Below are 8,411 nucleotides of genomic sequence, written 5' to 3' on the forward strand. Positions count from 1 at the left end.
TTCATAGTATCACCAGTAATTTGATGAGGTGACTTGACAAAGGTATGATTACGGGGGGGGGTTATAAAAATTACTGTATAGAAGTATTTTCAAGACAGAAGAGTGAACAGCCAGGTCAAACCCTGGTCTCTGCCCACCACATGCTCAGGGCAGCCAGGGGAGCTTGGGACACCACAGCCTGAACTCCCCCCTCACCACCTGGGCCTCTGGGAGCCGTGGCCACCAGGATACTTCCACAGGATGGGGTGCACTGACCCCTCCTGCAGCCCAGCCTGAGCACATGGCCAGCACCTGTCCTCCCTGCTGCTGCCCCCAGCATCGAGCCCAGCACTGCTCTGCCAGTGGCTGCTGACCCTCGGATCAGTGATGACACCAGGCACCTCTGCAGTCCCAACCCCATCACCCCATCAATCTCAAACTTTTCCCCAGTAAATTGCTTTCTCCTTTAAAACTTTCCCTGAAACCTCTTGAGCTCCAGGTGACTGGTATTTTAAAGTTCTTGTCCATTCTGTAAATCGCCAGTGATCAGCAGACCAAAAATTATTTGGTCTTGTTTTCTCCCCAGCACACAACATTCCACATTCCAGAAACACAAACACACTCCAGAAGAGTTACTTGGCAGTGAAAGTTTAATGAGACAGCCTTTGTTCTTCTTTTATTTCTCTGCAACATAAGCAACAAGAGTGAGTAAAACAAAAAAAAAAACAAAACAAAACAAAAAAAAAGTCAACCTCACCCAGCTAAAATAAGCAAGAGACAAGAACATCTTCATGTGTTCTCTGTTAAGCAGAAGGAACACAGCTCAGCCAGACCCACTGGCAAGTGCTGAACCATTCACTGTCCTGGAAGTAAAAATAAAAGAAAATAATGTTCTGAAAGATAAAGCCATTCTAAAGGACTGAATCACTGAGAATGGGAGTTCCTTAGTGCAGGGAAGTATGTGTTAGGGAAAGAAAAATGTGCCTGAGTCAAACTACCCTAAAGGCTTTGCTCGATGAAGCAGCCTGATGAGACCTCACCTGCTTCCAGAACACATTTTTTAGGGTAATGTCATTCATTTCTTTAATACTGGTGAATCTCAAGGAGGAACGATGCCACCAGGGCTGCAGTCATCATCATAACTGTTTTCCTCCAAAGACTGCCATTGTATCTGGGCTCTCAGCTTGGAAGAAATGTCTGAAAGGATATAACTGAAAAAGAGAAAGAAATAAAGTTTAAAACTGTATTACCTCTTTTCTAACAGTCAGAATTTGAAAAGAAATACAAAAGTCAGTGAGAAATTTCCTATGTGAGAGGTTTTCAACACAGACTACAAATTCCTACTTTTTTTTTATTTTCTGCTGCTGGTTACTTAAATTAAGGACCTTTTCCTTAGGCTGGACAGACTCAGGCATTAATCAAATGCAGGCAGCTTCTCTGAGGGCTTACCTCTCTTCTGGTCATCAATAGATCACGGCTGCAATTGCATCTGTCCTGAAATCAGTTGTGGGGGAAGAGAAGGAAGATGAAATTTAGGAGTCAAATAATCTATTTTAGACATGTTTCTTTCCAATCACTTCTTAGTGATTTGGTTTGGGTCATTACACTTCACTCTGGAATGGGTACACTGGGTAACAAGGGAGAAATACAGGAGAAAAAAAAAAGAAACAAGGGAGAAAAAAAAACCCTGACATCCCAGCAGCTCCAAAGGTGCTAACTGAGGACTGACCCAAAACACAGAGAAATGCACCTAATTTTATAAAAGTAGCTTAGAAGTTGACACTGCTAGTCCTGTCTTTAGCTCCAATCCTGATCCCTTTGAAATAAATGGTATTCTTATTGTTTGTGTTTTCCTTAAATTTCCCAGAACACAGCCCCATGAAAGATCAAAAATAATCTATTTGGGAACAGGCTGTCTCCTTTCATACACTCAAAACAACAGCACCTCTAACACTGGCCAAAAAGGCTTTATGTGCCTGTGTACCTGATTTGCACATAAATCTCACCTCCAGAAGGTATTATGAAATTCTAATTATAGTCCATCTGAAGCAAAGTGGCCCTGGATTACATACAAACTTCTCTCAAGCTGGGCAGAGGGTTTTGTGCCTGGCAGTTTTACAAACCTCTTCTGCTGCCAACTTAACAGGACAATACTCAAAAACCTTGAGAACTCTGAGTGGAAGTGGCTATTAGTTGCAAAGGTTCAATTATCAACAACAGTACCTGAATTGCTGAACCTCAGACCTAGCACAGAATGTCTCCATAACCAAATATTGCCTCTTTCTGAATCACTGGAACATTTGTGTGAGTCAACCTGAAGCAAAACAACCAGCCCTGCACACAAAGGATGCCTTTCTGTCCCCTGATCCATAGTGCTGCTTTGACCCATGCTGGGCAGGGACTTCTGGAGCCAGTGCTGAGCAGCTGGAGCTGCTGGAGGGCGAAGCAGCTGTAAGCATAAGCAGCCAGCCAAATTTGCAAGAACACTGAAAAGGTCCCCATGTGTGTGAAACAAAAGTCAAGGAAACTACTTCTGTCTTTTTGCCACAGAAAAGCGAGCCAAGTAGAGGCAAAAGCAGCCCTGAATCTCTGGCCACCACCTTGCTCCATCTGTTACTAGTCAGTATCTTGGACAATATGATTTTTTTCCTGTTTTCTGAGCAGCCAAATTCCCAGAGCTTACACAGAGGACGTGGAAGGTGTGCTAATATCTGTGCTAAATGCTCTGACAGCAATGAAAACATCTCAGGTGTTGGTGAGGAGCATCAGCACAAACATAGGTGTTTTCAGAGTGCATTGGTAAGGGCTGGGAGTAGTGACCCAGCCTGGAACCCACAGCACTGGGCTGGGGCAACCGGCCACAAACACCAGATAAACAGAGGAGGTTGATGCTGCCAGGGCAGCAGCCACGCACATAAACTGCAATTCACATTTCTGACTGAGGCTCTTTCGCGACCCTCCTTCCTTCCAAAGCCCTGCAGACTTTCCCTCAATCAATTCTCACATTCTGTCTCTCCACTGTGCTCCACAGCTTCAGCTGATCACATTTGCCACAGCCAATATCACTGTGACACACACCCAGGAGCCAGCAAGGGGCTCGCTCAGCAGGAACAGAACAAATTACTTCTGTCTTCACAGAGGTTTGGCATCAAAATATCAAATGGAACAGGTAGACGACCTGCTGAAAGATTCTTTTTTATCACACAAAGCAAACCAGAACCTCAGAGAGGCCCAGCTGAGCTCTGTCATGTGTGGGATCGTGCCCTGCAGTCAGGAATTTGTTGTGCTAGGTATGAATCCAGTCAAGGTTTGTTGCCCTTTCAGTCCACAGTGTGACATTTATTTGCCATCACCTTGAGATAAGATATCCAGGGAACCACTGACCCTCCTCCATTCAGTTTAGTAATTTATGTATCTTTAGCCTACAGAAAGCTGGGTCATGACTGTCAGCTGGCAGACCAGGGACAGACCCAGAAAAGTGCTAGACATGTTCAGAAAGTGCTTTATGACTTATTGCCCTGTTCCATCAAAATCATCATCTACTCTCTGATTCCAGACTCTTGGTTACAGGAAGGTGTCCGGGTACAAACAGGCACAAGACCCAGATGTGGCATTGCCATGGCAACACACTTGTAAAACGAATTTTGCTGTTTTTGAGATTCACCATTTAGAGAGAAGCAGCAGTAAAGCTGGATGTTGCAGATGACTCAAAGAACTGTTCAATGGAGGGTGTAGAGCAGCACCAGCTGGGAGAGGTGGTCAGTGGGATAAACCCTGGTGGATAGGCAGGGATGGAACCCATAAAGCAGCTGCTGTCATGAAGCACTACTGAGGCAGTGAGGTTATAGAAGGGCAGAAAAACAAAGCAGCACAAAGCAGCCTAAGGAAAAGGATTCACAGGAAAGCCCTAACAGAGCGTGACTGTGTCGCTAAAGAGCTCTCAGAGGTCACAGATCACGTGCAGGAGCCATGCGGCTCGGGACACAAGAATTTGATGATTACTGATTGAATATGGGCAAAGTCTGAGGAGGTGTTTGGTTTGACTGGGTAATATTGGGGAAACTGGAATGAGAAGAAATTAAAATCTTGTTTCCATTTCATTTGGCTATTCGAAATCCCCCAAATAAGGATATAGTTTGTGTTTCAGGAATACTGATGTCCCCCAGGTAAGAATGAAAATGCTGTCTGAAATGTGGGGTAAAATGTCAGTGTCACCTATTGCTATTTAAATTCCTAGAAAATAAAGAAGCAGCAGCAATTTATTCCCAAAGCCTAGTATAACCTTTTGAGTTGCCAGCTGTTTCCTTACAGCCCCTGAAGTCACAGCATGCAGGCATCAACCATTATGTTAAGTGGTGCCCCATGGCATTTAAAGTGCTGTGTTACTGTGGCTCACCTTGATGATTCCAGACCCTTCCCCACAGCCTCTCCACTTGCAACAGTCTTCAGGCTCTCAACATGACTGAAGATGATGACTTACCCTGACAGTGATTTATCTGAGTTTCCCAAAGCGTGAAAAGCTGTGGCCTAGTCTCCCATCCCGTATCACTGCAGACAGTAATTTGATGCTCTGCTGGATGATCAGCCTTTGGGGAATTTGCTGGCTAATGAGACACTGCAATCAATTTTATCAAATCTTTGTAGAGCTTCACCCAAGGGAAATCATATAACTCAGCCACAGCACCACCAATCGATTTCCCAGAAGGTTCCTCATAAAGCAACTGTGAAACCTGGTATTTTTACACCTAAAATCTGCAGTTCTGCCATAAGTCTACAGGTTCCACTCACTGAGGACCAGAACAGGACCCATGAGGATCCATTTCTGAACTGTGCATCTGGAATACTAAAAAAGGCATAAAAGTCATGACAACAACACCCAGAGGTGGTTCCTCACCCACTGGGCTTCTCAGATTGGCAATTAGCAATGCCAAGGGATCCTGGCCAGTTCTTCCAGACTATGTATCTATATATCTATCTATATATCTATATATCTATATATCTATATATCTATATATCTATATATATCTACATATCTATATATCTATATATCTAAAGGCTGTAGAGAGAAAACCATGAGCCACAATCTGTTTTGACACAAGACTTGCAGCCAGATCTTCAGAGGGAGTGAGGACGGGCAGAGAGGTGTGTGGGAACTCTGGGTTCCAACAGAGGTGGAGGGAGGAGCTCAGACAGAGAGGGCAGCGTGCACTTGGGCAGCAGCTTCACTTAAGGACATTCTTTGGCACTTCCCAGGCAGCTGCCTTGGGTCTGTGCCAATGACTGGAGAAAGGGACAAACTCAAACTTCAATTACTGTAGGCTCTAGTCCCAGCCTAAAAGGTTGATTTTTTTTTTTTTTTAATAGTTTCAGTCACATCTTGTGAAAATCAAATTAATCATTCTGGTCAAAACAGCTTTGTGAACTGAAAGGATAATTTCTATTTTCCATTGTGAAGACCTTTTGAAAGAAAGGGGGTAGTTTTGACATAAATCTCCCTCAGATATTCAGAAAGTAAAGCTGGAATGCCTGTTTCAGCTTTATTGAAGAAAAATCATTCAGTCAGGAAACGTGCATTTACTTTTTTTGTGAAACAAGAGATTACAACTTAAAGGCACGACATGCCTTGAGCAGTGGGAAATAGTTTTAACTGCTCCACTTTACACGAGCTACGTGTGTAAGAGTGTGGCCAGACCTTGGGGCAGGACAGGAGCCAGCCACCAGCTCCAGGGCTGGCAGCAGGCAACAAAGCCCCTCCTGCACAGCTTACAAACTATGAGGCCCCTCCCATGTGGTTGTAAAGCCCTTGGAATAAGGTATTGTACACTGGGCTGGTACAAAAATGTGCATGTATCCATGAATATCTGCACACAGGTTTATAGCAGCACAATCTCGAACATTTGGGCCATAGAGCAGATAAATCCAACAGCAGCTCTTCCCAAGAAAAATTATTTCTTCTGCATTGAGAAAATGAAGCAGAAAGGACATTTTCTGGGGTCACACACCAGCTGTAACCTTCTCAGTTGTATTGTATATTCACAGAGTATTGATGAAAGGAGGTTGAAGATTGTTTTAGCTCAGTGCAGCACTAACAAGTTCTTCCAGCCCTGCCGGAGCACTGCAGTGCTCACCAGCTGACCAGCCACCTCCTCACACCCACACTGCTCTCACTCTTTGGGGTTTTTTGATGTTTAACAAACCAAGAGTGTGCAAATTGGACTAATCACAATCCTCATGCTCAGCCTTGTACAAGAGGATCAGTTTTGATAAGCCCGTCCAAATCCGGCCGTATGTCCCTCGCCCCACTGACTCCAAAGCACAATGACCTGGAGGTTTTCAAAAGGACTGGACAGAAACACCAAACCTGGAGAGACTGAAGCTACCAGAGCACCCACACCAGTGGCCTCTTCCACATGTTACGTTTGGCTTAGGACCTTCCTGCATTTGGCAGTGACATGGGGAATAGAAGCATCTCACTGCCGACCTGACCCCATCCCTCACAGCCACGGCCGTCCCAGCACAGCCTCCAGCAGCAGGAGCCCATGGCCAGGCAGGGACACAGTGTGCTCACTACCATCCTCAGCTTTGCTTTGTGCTTGTTTGCTTCTCACAAAGCAAGTCAGCCTGACCCAAAGAAGATGACTGCTCTTCACTTGCCTCTAAAAGGGAAATCTTTCCTTTGAAGAAAATAATCCCTAAATATGAAAAATTAGGATCCAGTAGGAAGGTCCTATAGGCAGGGTTTTCTGTCAGCTCCTTACAGTGACAAACTGCAAACTTCCCATATCAACATACACAAAGAAAGACAGAATTTCTTTGCTACACTTGATGACACTGAATAAGAGAGTATTTCTCTCCCCTGTGCCTATTAGACATGCACAGCCCGCATTGAACTGTCTCTTACACAGCAAGTCCTTGGCCCACACCTTTTCCAACAGACTGAACTCCTCCTTTACTGTTTCCCTGTGTCTCTTCAGAGATAGGTGACTGTTTCAACTTGCCCATCCTTCCCACAGTTAAAGAATGCAGAATGAAGTCTGTCTCTCAAGAACACCAACGGACATTAGGTTTATAAAGCACCTGGTGAGCAACCGATTTACTTTCCCCAAAATAAGAGCAAATTAACAAACAAACAGATTTCCAAGGCAGGCTGTCTTTGATTTTTAACACCATAAATGCTGATTTCAGCAATAGCTCTTTGATCAATCACATGCCCAGTCCTGCTCTTCTCACATCCCAGAACAGTCCGTGATTGAATTAATTGATTGTTTCCAAAACGAGCGCTGCAGTAGGTCTGGTACCTCGTGTGTGCACATTGCCTTATTTGTACATCCCATATCCCAGACTCCATATATGAATAAGCCAGAGGCAGCTTTCCCTCTGCTCAGATCCATTCTCTGATTTTACCTTGCAGATCCCCTTGTTTTGGCAGCTGTTGTGCAAGAATTTCTCTCCCCAGGCAGTCTATGAGCACATCACTCCAGACTTGCCCTCGCTCCTGTAATTTGCTATGCCAACAGAATTGCAAACAGGCTGCATGGCCAGTCTGGATCACCAAGCAATTTAGTTCAGAATTAGCGGCTGCACTACAGCTGAGAGCCCAGCAAACCCTTTCACTAACAATTACTGTGTCAGTTGTTTTATGGAGTGCCACGGGTTAATTCCACATTAACTTTTGTGTTTTGAGAAAAAAATGTAAAGACAGCACTTTATATTTCCCTGTGCACAACCGAACAGCTTTTGACTCACATGTCTCCCATGCACAGTAGGAGTGGGAGGCAGCAGGAGCGTGAGCCACATGCCAGCGTGGCCATGGCTGAGGGCACAACTGCCTGCCCATCACTGAGTGGGGTGACACTACAGGGACCCCATCCCAGACCTGCTGCAAACAGCCAGCTGCTGCCATGTAACGAGTAACTCTGCTGTGCAGTCACCTGAGATAGCCTGGAAGGCTTCAAACAGGTGGGTGATCATCTGGGTCAACTTTTTAAAATGTCATCACAGCTAATGGGGGTCTAGGAAGAGCGATGTTAAAACTGCAGGTAGAAAGTATTACCTAAAGTGACTACAACCAGCAGTATTAGCTGCTTCTTACATTTATCCCATACAAAACCTGCAAGACCAGCTCTTCCATGATGTTCTGAACTCATACTGGCAGTGTGGGTTAAAGCAGGCTGGGTTTATGGCAGAGGGTTATTGGACTAGCTCAGCTGGTTAGAGCATGGTGCTAGCAATGCAGGGTTGAGGGCTCAATCCCTGTATGGGCCATTCACCTAACAGCCGGACTCTATGATCCTTGTGGGTCCCTTCCAACTCAGAATATTCTATGATTCTGTGATCTCTCCTTCTCTTCCTCACATGCACAGTGACTGGGAGAGCCGACTCCTGCTTAGAAGCAGTTGTGAACTTGCTGATAAACTGCTTTGTCAGTTTGC

The 8,411-nt window shown here is 45.0% G+C and overlaps 1 long non-coding RNA gene across 1 annotated transcript; it reads right to left on the reverse strand.

The window, feature by feature from the left end:
* Positions 1 to 611: 611 nt before the first annotated feature.
* On the reverse strand, positions 612 to 4,925 carry LOC138110204 (uncharacterized). The gene is made up of 2 exons (XR_011150823.1): positions 1,429 to 4,925; positions 612 to 1,190 (listed from the first exon to the last, which is right to left on the reverse strand). It is a non-coding gene; the product is annotated as an uncharacterized lncRNA (long non-coding RNA).
* Between the last annotated feature and the right edge of the window lie 3,486 nt (positions 4,926 to 8,411).

The sequence above is a fragment of the Aphelocoma coerulescens genome, chromosome 4A (assembly GCF_041296385.1).
Source record: "Aphelocoma coerulescens isolate FSJ_1873_10779 chromosome 4A, UR_Acoe_1.0, whole genome shotgun sequence".
NCBI lineage: Eukaryota > Metazoa > Chordata > Aves > Passeriformes > Corvidae > Aphelocoma > Aphelocoma coerulescens.